This window comes from Acinonyx jubatus, chromosome E1 (genome assembly GCF_027475565.1).
Source record: "Acinonyx jubatus isolate Ajub_Pintada_27869175 chromosome E1, VMU_Ajub_asm_v1.0, whole genome shotgun sequence".
Taxonomy (NCBI): domain Eukaryota; kingdom Metazoa; phylum Chordata; class Mammalia; order Carnivora; family Felidae; genus Acinonyx; species Acinonyx jubatus.
This window is the reverse complement of record NC_069397.1, coordinates 32045772-32060363: the sequence shown is the minus strand read 5'-3', so window position 1 is coordinate 32060363 and position 14592 is coordinate 32045772.

The following is a 14592-nucleotide window of genomic DNA, read 5'->3' as shown; positions in this document are numbered from 1 at the left end:
TTCACCCATATGTGGGATTTAAGAAACAAAACAGATGAACATAGGGGAAGGGAAGCAAAAATAAGATAAAAAGAGAGAGAGAAAGACAAAGCATAAGAGACTCTTACAGAGAACAAACTGAGGGTTGCTGGCAGGGTGTTGGGTGGGGAGAAGGGCTAAATGGGCAATGGGCATTAAGGAGGGCATTTGTTGGGATGAGCACTGGGTGTTACATATATACGTGATGAAACACTAAATTCTGTTCCTGAAATCATTGTTACACTATATGTTAACAAACTTGGATTTAAATTTAAAAAATAAGTAAAATTAAAAAGAAAAAAGAGAGATGAGATACATATGCAGTATCTCAGGAAATAAAACATCTGCAAATTTTTCTTGAATCAAATTCTTTTTTTTTTAATTTTTTTAATGTTTATTTATTTTTGACAGAGAGACAGAGACAGAGACAGAGCATGAGCGGGGGAGGGTGAGAGAGAGAGAGAGAGAGAGAGAGAGAGAGAGACAGAATCCGAAGCAGGCTCCAGGCTCTGAGCTGTCAGCACAGAGCCCGTCACGGGGCTCGAACTCACAGACCACGAGATCATGACCTGAGCCGAAGTTGGACACTCAACCGACTGAGCCACCCAGGTGCCCCTCGAATCAAAATCTTAAAGATGCACTCTAGCCAACTGAAATATAAAGAGAGATAACTAACAAAACTCAATGTCAAAACCTTACTACATTCTGGAACCTTTCAAAACAACTAATTTAGCTAATCCTTACCATATTTTTACAAGGTAGATACTATAATCCCATTTATAGATGAGAAAACAAAAATGCAGAAGGATGGACTCCTTCAATGTCACATAACTGTTAAGTGGTAAAGATCTAAAACTAGCAATGCCCACTTCAGAATTCAGACTCTTCATCCTAAAATTATAATTTTACATAAAAGTGTGTGGTGCCTGTGAGATTACCAAATGAAAACTTCTAGAAATTGGTTGGGTATATCCAGTCTATACCTCAGAAGTGAGGTCTGGGCTGGAGATACAAAACTTGAAAGTAGGGAACACTTTGCAGATATGCCTCAGGGAACCTGGTGACAAGATCTGAAAAGAAGGGTAACAGGCCAGGAGCCCCGAGGTATGGTACTGGAGGTCACAGAAAACTGAGAGAGGGTCAGAGCAAGCAGAAGGCCTGGAACAACAAGGATATGCAGAATCACATTGGATGGCTTGACGTATCAGGCCAGAAACCAACAGGACACCTATAGTAACCTAAGAAGCAAGTCTGAAAATCAGAGGTGGGGGTGGGGAAATAGAGGAGCAAGAATCAATGTCAGTAATTGCACTGCCTCACATTCATATAGTACTTTAATGTGTCTCACAATTTCTGATTCTCTTCCATTTTTTTCTCATCAAGGAGACTATGAAATGGGAAATGAAAGCAGGTGCCTCCTTGTTGTATATTCTAGGAGCTCGTATCTGCTTCTCATAAGGCAGGAGGCTGATGTTCACAGGGAGAGTTGATTGAAAATGCTTCTCCCTACTGCCAAAATAGTGGCTAAATATGAAGAGTTCCAGAAATATGCTTTTCACTGTAAGAGAAAATTGGCAACGTTTGAAGACATCAATTGATATAGATATAGCTTTCTCTTAACCAAAGAAAAAAAGAAAAAAAAAGAAAGAAAAAGAAAAGAAACAACAACAACAAAAACAAGCCTGGAGTTTCTTTAAGTTATTATTGCCATTTCTGTTTTAATTGAATTTTACTTTGTAAGGGCCAGAAATGTCCCTTTTGTTCACTTAACAATAGAATATGGCCATCTCTCCATATCCATATAATATTCTTTCTTCTTAATGGAATCTGCACATCTAACTCCTTGTAAAAGTCCTGCAGGAGAGCCCCTTTCATATTCTGGCTGATGCATCCAGAGCAGTAAGAACCATTCAGTTCTCAGTGGCCTTACATTTGGGACATTTCAGAAAATTCCTGGACTTCTCTGCCATGTTTTATTAACATTGACTCCCAGCATTACATTAGAATAGATTTTATTTTCTCTTTATGTCAATTAGATTGACTGACAGTCTGCAATGAGTTTCCTGGTAACACCTAGGGGATGGTTAAGTTTCCTAGCTTACTATTCTTCAAAATATTGAGAACCTGTCACTAAAAAGTCCCTTTTCTTTCTTTTCTGCTGATGAAGACAATTTTACTCCTAACCTCACGTATAATTTGCCAAATACAATAAGGTTTTAGATTATACAACTGCCTGACATCATGGATTTTTCAAGAGTTTTTTTTTTTTTTTCTTCCCCTTGGTGATAATCTTGAATTCTCTATGGGAGGTAGTTAAGATTTAATCATTAGTTTAATCACGGCTGTTTGCTCTGTCTACATGAAGCCAAACAGCCTTTTTTTTTTTAAGTGTGTGTATTAAATGATTAATCATGAAATTGCACTAAAATACTCTTTGGGCTTAGACATGCATTTCCTGGACATAGAATTAAGCATAGATAATTGATCTGTACAAATCTATACATATTTACCCTAAGGGTAAATGGAGTGGAGCAGTACACAAAGGATTTACTTTGAAAATAATTTGGGATGTTAACCTGCAAATTTATTCCCTGGTAACCTTGAGTGTTCCAAGTAGGTATTAACTTAGCCCATTTACTGTGCTTTCAGAATCTGCTCCTGTGTTACCATCCCAATATCACTCTATAGAACGTACATGTGTTACCCCTTTGTGTTGAATTAATATGTCTCTAATAATCTATTCTTCTGTTCTGCACTACGGTCCTTGTGTTTCACCAATATGCCAATCATTGTGGTTGAGAAACCTCATGGCTTAGCCTCAAAGGAGGAAAAGATTTTCAGGAAAGGAAAGAAAAGTTTATATAGAGAAAAAGCATCAGGACATATATTTTAACTATTTTTCTGTTAGAAATATATTCAGATTTGCCTCAATGTTCAATGGGGTAAAGTCCCACTAAAACCAATCTAAGTTGAAAGTATCATTAAGTCAAAGTAAATTGAATACAAATAACCTACCAGACATCACAACTTAGCCTAGGCTACCCCTGAATGTGCTTAGAACACTTACATTAGCTACAGTTGGGCAAAATCATCTAACACTAAGCCTATTTTATATTAAAGTGTTGAATGTCTCATGTAAGGTATTGAACACTCTACTGAAAGTGAAAAACAGAATTGTCCTATAGGTACAGATCATTGTGACTCGTCAGCTGTTTACCCTCGTGATTGCGCGGATCACTGAGAGCTGCAGCTTGTTGTCCTGCCCAGCATCACAAGAGAGTATCATACTGCCTGTTGTAATTCTGGGAGAAGATCAAAGTTCAAAATTTGAAGCAAGGTTTCTATAGAATGCATATCGCTTGGACAATGTTGTGAAATGGAAAAATCATAGGTTGAACCACTGTAATATCGCTAAAAATCATACGTTACACCACTGTAGTTGGCAACTGTCTCTAGTATCCTGCATCACACTAGGACAAGTTAGTTAACAATCAGTGCTATTTTCTTTCCCCATTTAGATTGCCTCATGATACAGAGCACAACTCTGAAGCCAGACCACCGAGCTTAAATGCCACCAGTTGTGTAATTTTAGGCAAATTACTGTAACTAATCTGTGACTCACTTTCTCATCTGAAAGATTAAGTGGACTAATCCCATAGTTCTTTTATGGGGAATAATATACAACTAGATTATAATATGCAAGCATTTATGACAGTTTCTACCATATAGTAAGCACTTACTATTCCTTATTGCATGCAGTTAACATACAAAAGCTTGGAGGTATTAATAATAATTTTTTTTTATGAAATTGTATTGCATGTATTTTGTTCCAATTACTCTTGAATGCCTATTGAGAGTAAATGTATAGAATGGTTGGGGCATAGTAAATGCACATATTCAACCACAGATTGATTGATTGATTGATTGATATTTTAGACAAAGCGAGCATTCACGCATGCCCATGTAAGCAGGGGAGGGGCAGAGGGAGAGAGAAAATCTTAAACAGGCTCCACACTCACAGCAGAGCTTGACATGGGGCTCAATTCTGCAAACCGTGAGATCATGACGTGAGCCAAAACCAAGAGTTGGACACGCAACTATACTGAACTACCAGTATAGTTCAAGGCAGTTAAGACAAGGCATTTCTCCGGCGCCTGTGTGGTACAGTCAGTTAAGTGTCTGACTCTTGATCTCAGTTCAGGTCATGATCTCACAATTCGTGCATTTGATTGCCACATTGGGCTCTGTGCTGGTGACATCGGGCCCTCAACCACAGTAGATAAACAATACGGTTCCCAACATTCCCACCAACAGAATATGAATACTTTCGGTCCACTTTTTTGCAGGAACTTTGTATTGTTAGCCATTTTAGTATAAGTTCTCTATATAAGTGCTACATATGAAGACCTTGTCATTCATATGTGTTAAAATATGTTTTACCTTTCTGTACCTTGCCCTGTGGTCTCTTAATAGTCTAGGAGCACCTAGGTGGCTGGGTCGGTTAAGCATCCGACTTTGAATTTTGTCTCAGGTCTCGTGTTCATGACATCGAACCCCGTGTCAGGCTTTGTACTGACAGCGCAGAGCCTGCTTGGGATTCTGTCTCTCAGCCCCTCCCTGCTTGTGCTCTCCCTCTCTCTCTCTCTCTCTCTCAAAAAAAAAAAAAAAGAAAAATTAAAAAGTGTAGTCTAATGAATACTTTTAAGTTTAAATGTAATCCAGTCTTTGAACCATTTTCTCTTATGATGAGAATAAAAAGTTGTATTCTCCCAAGTTCAAGAAAGAAGTGGAAAACATAATCTTGTTTGACCCTGGATTCAAACTCTGTGCAAGGTTTTACAGCTCCTGTTTAAGGAGCTGCAATTGTATCATTAACAATTCTGTTTTAATATGCTTATTTCTGAGTGTTAGAAACTTTTGTTTGTATAGTCAGCCTGTTCTTGAACATTGTGCTTGCCCAAGAAGTTTACAAAGATTAGTTCTCTGACTTCTTCTTCCCCTTGCCTGGAAGGTGATAAATCCACCTTGGTTTCAGATATATTTGAGGAGTAATCAATTCCCTCAGCAATACTAGTACTTTGTGTGACTTGTTTGAGAAATCTGGCAAGTATAGGGGCACCCGGGTGGGTGGCTCAGTCAGTTCAGCTTCCAACTCTTGATTTCAACTCAGGTCATGGTCCTAGGGTTGTGGGATGGAGCCCTGAGTAGGACGTTTTTACAGGGGAAAAAAAAAGCGTCTTAACCTCTTTATAATTCAAACCCAAATACTATGCTTCAGGCTTAGGTCTTGACTCATAGAATTTCACCTTCACATGCTCTTCTCAGTGTTTGTGGGGATACTTGAGCTTTCACAGAGGACTTTGATGCTAGCTCCATCTCAAAGTTTTGATTATACTTATTTAATTTTTTTAAATTTTTTAATGTTTATTTTTTATTTTTGAGAGAGAGACAGAGCATGAGCGGGGAAGGGGCAGAGAGAGGAGACACAGAATCTGAAGCAGGCTCCAGGCTCTGAGCTGTCAGCACAGAGCCCAATGCGAGGCTTGAACCCATGAACCACAAGATCATGACCTGAGCCAAAGTCAAATGCTTAACTGACTGAGCCACCCAGGCTCCCGTAAGAGAGAATCTTAAGCAGGTTCCATGTTCAGTGAAGAACCCAGTGTGACGCTTAATCCCATGACCCTGGGATCATGACCTGAGCTGAAATCAAGAGTCAGTCGCTCAACCAACTGAGTCACCAGGTGCCCCTGATTATACTTACTTTTATATATTATACAATTTCTGGTTTTGATTTCCTCATTACCACCAAGTGGTAGAACAGAATAATTTTTAAACAAGTTCCAGGGCTAGTTTTGAGTGGAGCTGAGGTTCACAAAATGGAGTAAGTCATACTCTTTGGTTTATGGAACTCTATTATCTTTGTTGTGTGTGTGTGTGAACACATTTAGTTTTTAGATTCTTTTAGGTATCTATGTCCTTCAAATTACTGTCCATAGGGGTGGCCATGGAAGTGCATCACTGAGGTCTCTCTTCAGAAGAACCTGTTGGAGGGACACTGCTGCCACCCTCTTATCCATCATAATCTTCATCGCTGTACACATTCCCCCAGGCTTCTTCCATCTACTGACAGAACACAGAGGGCTATTAAAACTGGATCATTCCCACCTGTTGTGGGATTCCTCTAAAGGCACCACTTTGTCCTGGGGACTTCTTGTCTGCCTGTGGTCCAAGAACCTTGAAACCATTTTTATCCCCCCCACCTTTCATAGGAACAAAACTGTGTCACAGTCTGACAGCCCTCCAGAAGACTCCTCCCCCTCATAATTTTCACAGACATTTCACCAAGAAACCCTGTATACTTTTAATTCCTTCTTGGTTTGCGCCTCCTGGATGATCAGAACTGACACTTAACAGAAATGGGGAGAAAGAGAAAGAGAGACAGAGAGATCCTTGAAAAACATTGTATTGCTTTATGAGCATGTGAGTTTTATTCATATAAATGATATATTGCAATAAATTTTTATAACACTTTAATGTTTCTGCTAAACATTATGTTTTTTTTTGAGGGGGGGGGAGGAGATTAATCTCTTTTCATTTTTTTTTCTGACCAGTATGGGCCATTCTACCATAGGAATATGTCACACTTTCTTTTCATCCCCCTTTTCATGAATCCCTAAACTGTTTCTGGTCTTTGCTAACATAAAACGTGTTGCTCTAAATACTGTATTTAGTTTTTTTCCTGTCAACAGGTAAAAGCACTTTTCTAGGCTATTTCGGATGCTGGTTGTACAGTTAATTGTACAGATATTTTATTGTAATTCACATAAATGCTACAAACAACTTTCCCAAATTGTTGCATCACATAAAGCTCCCACCAGCATGGCAGGGGTCCTCTTTGCCCATTATCCTTATCATTTGCCATGATTTTTTTCCTCCATGTTTACTGCTCTGATAAGTGATAAATCAAATTGTATCTCTCTGATTATTAGTAAAGCCGAGAATTTATTTGTAAATATATTTGCCATTTGGAATATCTTCACTGTGAGCTACTTATTCATCTTCTGCATCATTTGTTTTCGACTGGATTTCCTATTCTTTTAGGCTTCTACTTTCAAATTTAAGTTTCTCCTTTTAAACTAGTCTTTTTGAATATGTTTGCATGTGTCCGTGTGTTGTGTGTACACGTGTCGTTTTGAGGTTGTTGGTTGTGACAAGTTTATTAAGGCATAACTGACATACAATATATTGCACGTATATAAAATGTAAAATTTGACAACACTGACCTATGTATACCTCCATGAAACTATTACTATGATCAATATCATTGATCATCTTGTGATTCCCAAAGATTCCTTGTGACTGATTCTTTTCTCCCACCTCTTTGAACCACTCCCTACTCCTTCCATAAACAACAAATGTCCTAGTTTCTGTTATGGTAGGTTAGTTTGCATATTCTTGCCTTTTATGTTAATGAGTCATACAACATGTATTTTATTTGGTTGGTGTCTCTCTCTCAATATAATTATTTCAGGATTCATCCATGATGTAGTGTCTACCAATGGTTCATGCCTTCTTATTTCCAAGCAGCATTTCACTCATTTGTGTATACGAGAGCTTGTTTTTCCATTCACTTGTTAATGGACATTTAAGTTGTTACCAATTTTTTTCCTATCTCAGATAAAGTTTCACTAGCATTTGTGTCTTTGTATGGAATACACATTCATTTCTCCTGGGTAAATAGTGAAGAGTCGAATGGCTGTATTGTGGGGAAAGCATATGTTTAATTTTTAAAGAAACTGACAAGCTACCATTTTACATTCCCAACAGCAGTATATGAAACTTAGTAACTGTGTTTACACCCCAACACTTTGTATGATCAGCCTTGTAAATTTTAGCCTTTCTAATCGGTATGTATCTCATTTTGGCATTAATTTGCATTTCCCTAATGACTAATAATGTTGAACATAATTTATGTGCTTATTGGCCATCTGCATATCTTTTTTGATGAAATGCCTTTTCAAAAATTTTACCCATCTTTATTGGGTTATTTGTTTTCTTATTATTGAGCTTTAAGAATGCTTTATGTATGCCAGAGATAAGTCCTTAATCAGATTCACAAATATTTTTATCATTTCTTTATCACCACTAGTTCACATTCCAAGTTTGTTTTATCCTCTCTCTCTTTTTTAATTCTTTTATATATTTCTCATAACTCCTTCCTGAGAGAAATATTATATTGTATCATGTTGTTAATTTGGTTGAATATAGAGGACTATGTTTATTCCATGTTTAATTTGGTTGAATATAGAGGACTATGTTTATTCCATATCTTACTTCATCTAGGGTACATCCTCTAGGTCTATTTTCATTTCTGTGTTTTGTTTTTCAGATATTTTTAAGTGTATCTCTATATAGATTTGATTTATTTTATTTTTATGCATTTATTTTATGCATTTTTTAAGAAATTAGGGAATACCTATTCAGTTTTGCCATTGCCCAAAAAATAAAGTGGGATGGGCATCCATGGTAGCTGACTTAGCCAAGAGTTTCATTTTTTATATGTAATCTCAGAGCATTTGATCAAAAATTATGCTTTGACATGTGATGTGCACATGTAGATCTATAAAAAAAAGTAGAGAGTTCAGAAGGAGACCCAATTATTTGACTGATTAGTCAGCTTCAATAAAAGTACCAAGATGATTCAGTGGAAAATAATTTTTTCACCATAAACTATTAGAAAAATTAGACAGTATAAAATTTTAAAAAGGAAAAAAGGAAGACAAATCAGTAAAAAGACAGAACTTTGATGTATCTTGCTCTACTTACCACCCACAAACATTACCTGATAATACATGACAAACCAAAATGTAAAGCTTAAAATTAACAGCATCTAGAAGATAACATGTGGGGAATCTCTGTAAGTTTGGGTCAGGCAAAGTTTTTTTTTTTTTTTAATTTGACAGAAAATAAATATGAAATATAAAATTTAAAAAGCAGTGTTGAGCTTTTTCAAAATTAAAAAAAATCTTCAAAAGACACTGTTAAGAATGTAAAAAGATAAGGCACAAATGAGAGAAAATATTTCCAAAACACACACACAGTAAAACCCTTGGATTGCGAATAACTTGTTCTGTGAGTGTTCCAAATGATGGGCAAAGATTTCTAATAAATTTTAGCTTGATAAACAAGCAGTGTCTTACAATACGAGTAGTACGTGATGCCAAATGACACATGATGACAACTGAGTCAATGGTTTTTGAAATTCGCTTTGATACACAAGTGATTTGGATTATAAGCATGTTTCTGGAATGAATTATGCTTCCAAACTAAAATTTTACTGTATTTGAAAAAGGACTTTTCTTGGTGCCTTGGTGGCACCAAGTTGGTTGGGGGTCCCACTCTTGGTTTTGGCTCAGGTCATGACCTCACGGTCGTGAGTTTGAGCCCCACTCAAACTACGCTGGGTGTGGAGCCTGCCTGGGATTCTCTTTCTCTCTTCCCCCCACCCTTTCTAAAAATAAATAAACTTAAAAAAAGGAAATGAAATTTATTAAAAAAAAGGAAAAGGACTTTTCAATGAATATATAATTATAAATAAAATTATAATATACAAATTATTTTTATAATACAAGTAAACTATATAAAGAATATACAAAAAAACTCTTAAAATTCAATGATGAGAGGAAAAGCAACCCAATAACAAATGGACTAAAAGCTTGAACAAATGCTTCACCCTAGAAAGATAGAGATGGCAAATAAGCACATGGAAAAAATTGTTCGACATCATTTGTCATTAGGGATATGCAAATTAAATTCACAATGATATTTCATACACATTTACTAGAAAGGCTGGGATTGAAAAATAAAATGAAACAGGCAATACAAAATGTTGGCAAGGATGTGACACAACTGGAACTCGCACACACTGCTGGAGGAATGCAAAATGTGTTCAACAATGAAAAAGAACCGACTACTGACATCTCCTACAACATGAAAGAAGTCCAATAACTAGGAATGAAGCCAGAACTCAGAAAACTACCGACTAAATGTTTCCATTTATTCGATACTCTGGAAAATGGTAAGGATAGGAACAGTTATCAGATCATCAATTGCCAGGGACCAGGAATGAAATGAGGTTGGCTGACCACAGGGGGGAATGAGGTCAATTTGGGGCGTAGTGGAAATACTTTCTACCTTAATGATGTGGGCGATTATATAACTGATTGCATTTCTCAAACCTCATGGAATTGTACCAAAAAAAAAAAAAAAAGGCAAAACAAAATGGTGAATTTTACTAATGTAAATACATATCAGTAAGCCTGAATTAATGAAAATGTATGCTTGACAATTGCTCTAGGAGCATGACCTTCCTTACCCCTTGATGTATCTTACTTCATACTCTTAAATCAGATTTTTATTTGCTTACCTGCATTTTGGTCAGTATCCCGACTAGAATGCAAGGGTCTCAGAGGCACTCCTTGTTCATTATGATATACCTGCGGTGTGATAGTACATGACACCCAGGAGGTACTCCTGTGTCAAGTGTTTGGTTCACTAAATTAACACTTTAGATTTGAATTTTCTCTATTCATTTTTTTTATCAACAACTACAGAAATGATAGTGATTTTTTTTTGCTTCCAACTTTCAACTCCAGAATTTAAAATAAAATAAATAAAAGTAGTTACTTTTCCAGGATGGGGCGGGAATTGCTTCTTCAGCCTCACCCCTCTTGTCATAACTTCATCAATGGTCAAACATATTCTAAATCCACACTTTTTAGACCCTAATGCAAACTCTCAAACTGGCAGTTTTAGATACCTGAAAAGTGTGTTTTCAAGATTCCATTTTCTCATGTCAATAATATGCTAAATATTACCTACTCTTCAAACTTGTGATAAGGATTATATAAGTATATAATGAGCCAGATTTAATGATTGGCCAAGAAATATTATTCAATACATATCTTTCTTTAAAAATCATTCAAAATGGGGCACCTCAGTGGCTCAGTCAGTTAAACATCTGCCTTTGGTTCAGGTCATGATCTTGCAGGTGTGGGTTCAAGCCCCACTTCAGGCTCTCTGCTGTCCACGTGGAGCCTGCTTTGGATCCTCTGTCCCCCTCTCTCTCTGTCCCCCTCTCTCTCTGTCCCTCCAACTCTCTCTCTCTCTCTCTCTCTCTCTCTCAAAATTAAATATATTTTTAAAAATTCAATATATATTCTCTATATTCAAAATTAGTTTTTCTGGAATAATTATAATAATTCCATTATATATTAGAAGAGGAAATTCAGTATGCTTTCTGTGTAGATTTTTAAACAAATAGAAAATATTATTATTTCCTTTCTCATGACCTTGCTAAACACAGTCTGATGTTCTCTCATCTGATGTAATCAGATATTGAGAACAATTTTCTGTAGTCAGTTATCATTTTTTCTTATATTATTCTTATGTTTTTACTCTGACATTAATGATGCCTTTTTATAAATATATTCTACCTCTATCTAACAACCCCCAGCCCTTACTTCATGCTCTAAACCCCTGAAGGACAAGAACTCTGTATTATATTTCTGTGGATCTTTTTTTCTTTTAAAATTTTTTTTAACTTTATTTATTTATTTTGAGAGGAGGGGAGGGGCAGAGAGACAGGAGAGAGACACTCCCAGACAGGCTCCACACCGTCAATGCAGAGCCAAGGCTGGGCTTGAACTCAAGAACCATGAGATCATGACCTGAGCTGAAGCCAGATGCTTAACCAACTGAGCCACCCAGGTGCCCTTATATTTCTGTGGATCTTGACTTTAATATTGTACATATTGTAGGGTCTATATAAACATGTTGATTTGTTAGCTAAGCTGTGGGAAGGAGCACAGTTACACATTCAGAAATTGATAATCACAAGAGGATGATATTAACAAATAAACAAAAACACTCACTACTTTTAAAATTTTCTTCAAAATTTTTTCTGAATTAGGTCATTTTTAAGATTACTTAGTAAGCGTATCCAGAAAGTTTCTTCTGTAGTCAATATAATGTGTAAGTCCCCTTGACACTGTGAACAATTCTTCATGCAATGCAGACATATCGGCCTGTTGTTGGAAAGGGCAGCTGGCTCATTTTTCTTGCTTGCTTAGTCTAATGCTACTTTGGGCCCAGAGAATGAGGAATTGTCTTTTACCAAGAATGAAGCACTGTATATTCCCCCCAAGCTCTACTCTTGGAAAGTCCACAGGTGAAAGGAAAAAAATGGAAATAAATAAATGTTATCATCTTTTCTTCCTTTTCACTGTCCTCAACTCTGTCATTTTTGTTTTTATTTTTGTTTGTTCATTTTTAAAATTACCCTGGAACTTATTACAAAGTACTCAATTTCCACAAGACAGTGCCTGAAAATTATGGATGAACTTTACTTTCAAAATAATATGTTTTTCAAAATTCTAGATCCATATGTATGATCAGTAATTATTTCTCTCTGCATTACTTCTAGGAGTCCTATTATGCTAGAAATAACTGCTTTGGCCATTATCCTTGTCTTCAAATGTGAGAGAAGGGTCAAAAAAGATGAGTGTAAAATGTGTCTCAGCCAAGTGCTTGTCCAGTTAGCATGATCCAATAAATATCTGTTCTTACTATTCAAACCTGCTCCCCTGCTCTGCTTCTGGACGTCCTTCCCCAAATTCGTATACAGTGAGTACTTGAGTCATGTGATTATGCAGTCTACTTTTATATCTACCTATTTGAGAGGCTAAATATACAGAAAGGATAAAATACCACATCTGGCAACTGACATCTTTGCATTAACCACTCCAGATATTCAGACCACAACTTCTATCTATAGCTACCAGTCCAAGGAGCCAAACTGAAACCCTGTAGCAATCAGCCAAGAATGTTAAGGATTTACCATCCTTATGTTTACCAAAACTTTATGTTTACCAAACCTGATGTTTGCCCCAGTTTCCAACTCGGACGAAGGAGAGAAAGCCAAATATGCTCTTCAATACAACCATACAGAATGCCTCACCTCTTGCTAGCCTGCATCCGGCTCCCCATGCCAACAACTTCTAATTAGAGCCTACCTGAAGCCTTCCACTTTTTTTTCACTATAAAGATATTCCATTTATTTTCTTTGAGTGTCTTCCAAATGCTAGCAATAACGGCTAAATCTCTTGCTACAGCAAGCTGTGAATGAATAGCTTTTCTTTGTTTCCATTTGGGTGGTCTTCACTTATTTCCACATACTCTTCATTCGAACTTTGTCATTATAGTATTAGTAATATTTGATTTTATTTTTAAGTTTTTATTAAATTCAAGTTAGTTATAATATTAGTTTCAGGTGTACAAAATAATTCGCATGTTTATACACGACACTATACTCACTACAAAGGTGGCTACCATCTGCCCCATTTGTCACTATTACAGTACCATTGACCATATTCCTTAGTCTGTGTCTTTTATTGCAAGGACTTATTTATTCCATTACTGGAAGCTTGTACTTCCCACTCCCCTTCACCAGTTTTGCTCCTCCTCCCACCCCTCTCCTCTGGCAATGTTCTCTGTATTTGTAGGTCTTTCTGGCTTTTTGTTTGTTTATTCGTTTGGTTTATTTTAGATGCAACATAGTGAAATCATATGGCATTTGCTTTTCTACGTCTGATTTATTTCCCTTAGCATAATTACTCCTAGGTCTATCCATGTTGTCAAAAATGACATCCTTTGTCATGACTGTAATATTCCACTGTGTGTGTGTGTGTGTGTGCGTGTGTGTACGTGCACGTGTGCATGTGCGCTCACATATGATTACCAAATCTTCTGTATCCATTCATGTATTGATGGACACTTGGGTTGCTGTTGTAAATAATTCTACAATAAACACAGAGGTGCATATAAATTTTTGAATTTGAACTTTGCATGATTTTAACTTGAATATTATGGTGACCTCTCATTGTTCTCATCTCCTATTTTTGTTGTTGTTGTTCATTCTTACAATAGGCTGCCCTTGAAGCAAATGTCTACCTTTTCATCACTTTGATATCTCAGGACTTAATGCAGTCGTGTCAGTCTCTACTTGAATGTTTGCCAATATTCCTCAGTTCCCAAAGATCAAATACAGAATGTTTCCTGTGACCATAGGACTCCATGATTTAGTGCCAGCTGAGTTTCCTTTTTCACCATTTCTATTTCCAAAAACACTGAACTACTTAAAATTTCATGTTTCCACTCCCTGTTTGCTTCAAATGATTTTCTTGATTTTCCACTAAACATACTAACTCATTCTTTCATTCTCAAATCAGTCATCACCTTTGATAATCTTAACTGTTCTCTCCAAGCAAATTTAAATCCCATACATGGTCTTGTTATCATCATTATAGAAAATGCCACATGATGTTATAATGGTGTTTAGATACTTCCTTCTTTACTAGATTCCAAGATGATTAAAGGACATTTCCTTTTCTCTTGACTTTTGTATTCCCAGGGTAGGACATTTGATAGGTGCTCTGAAAATGTTAGTGAGTTTATGTGGGTATTCAATATTCCATGTTCAATAGAACCAACTGCTCTTTTCTTTTGGTTATT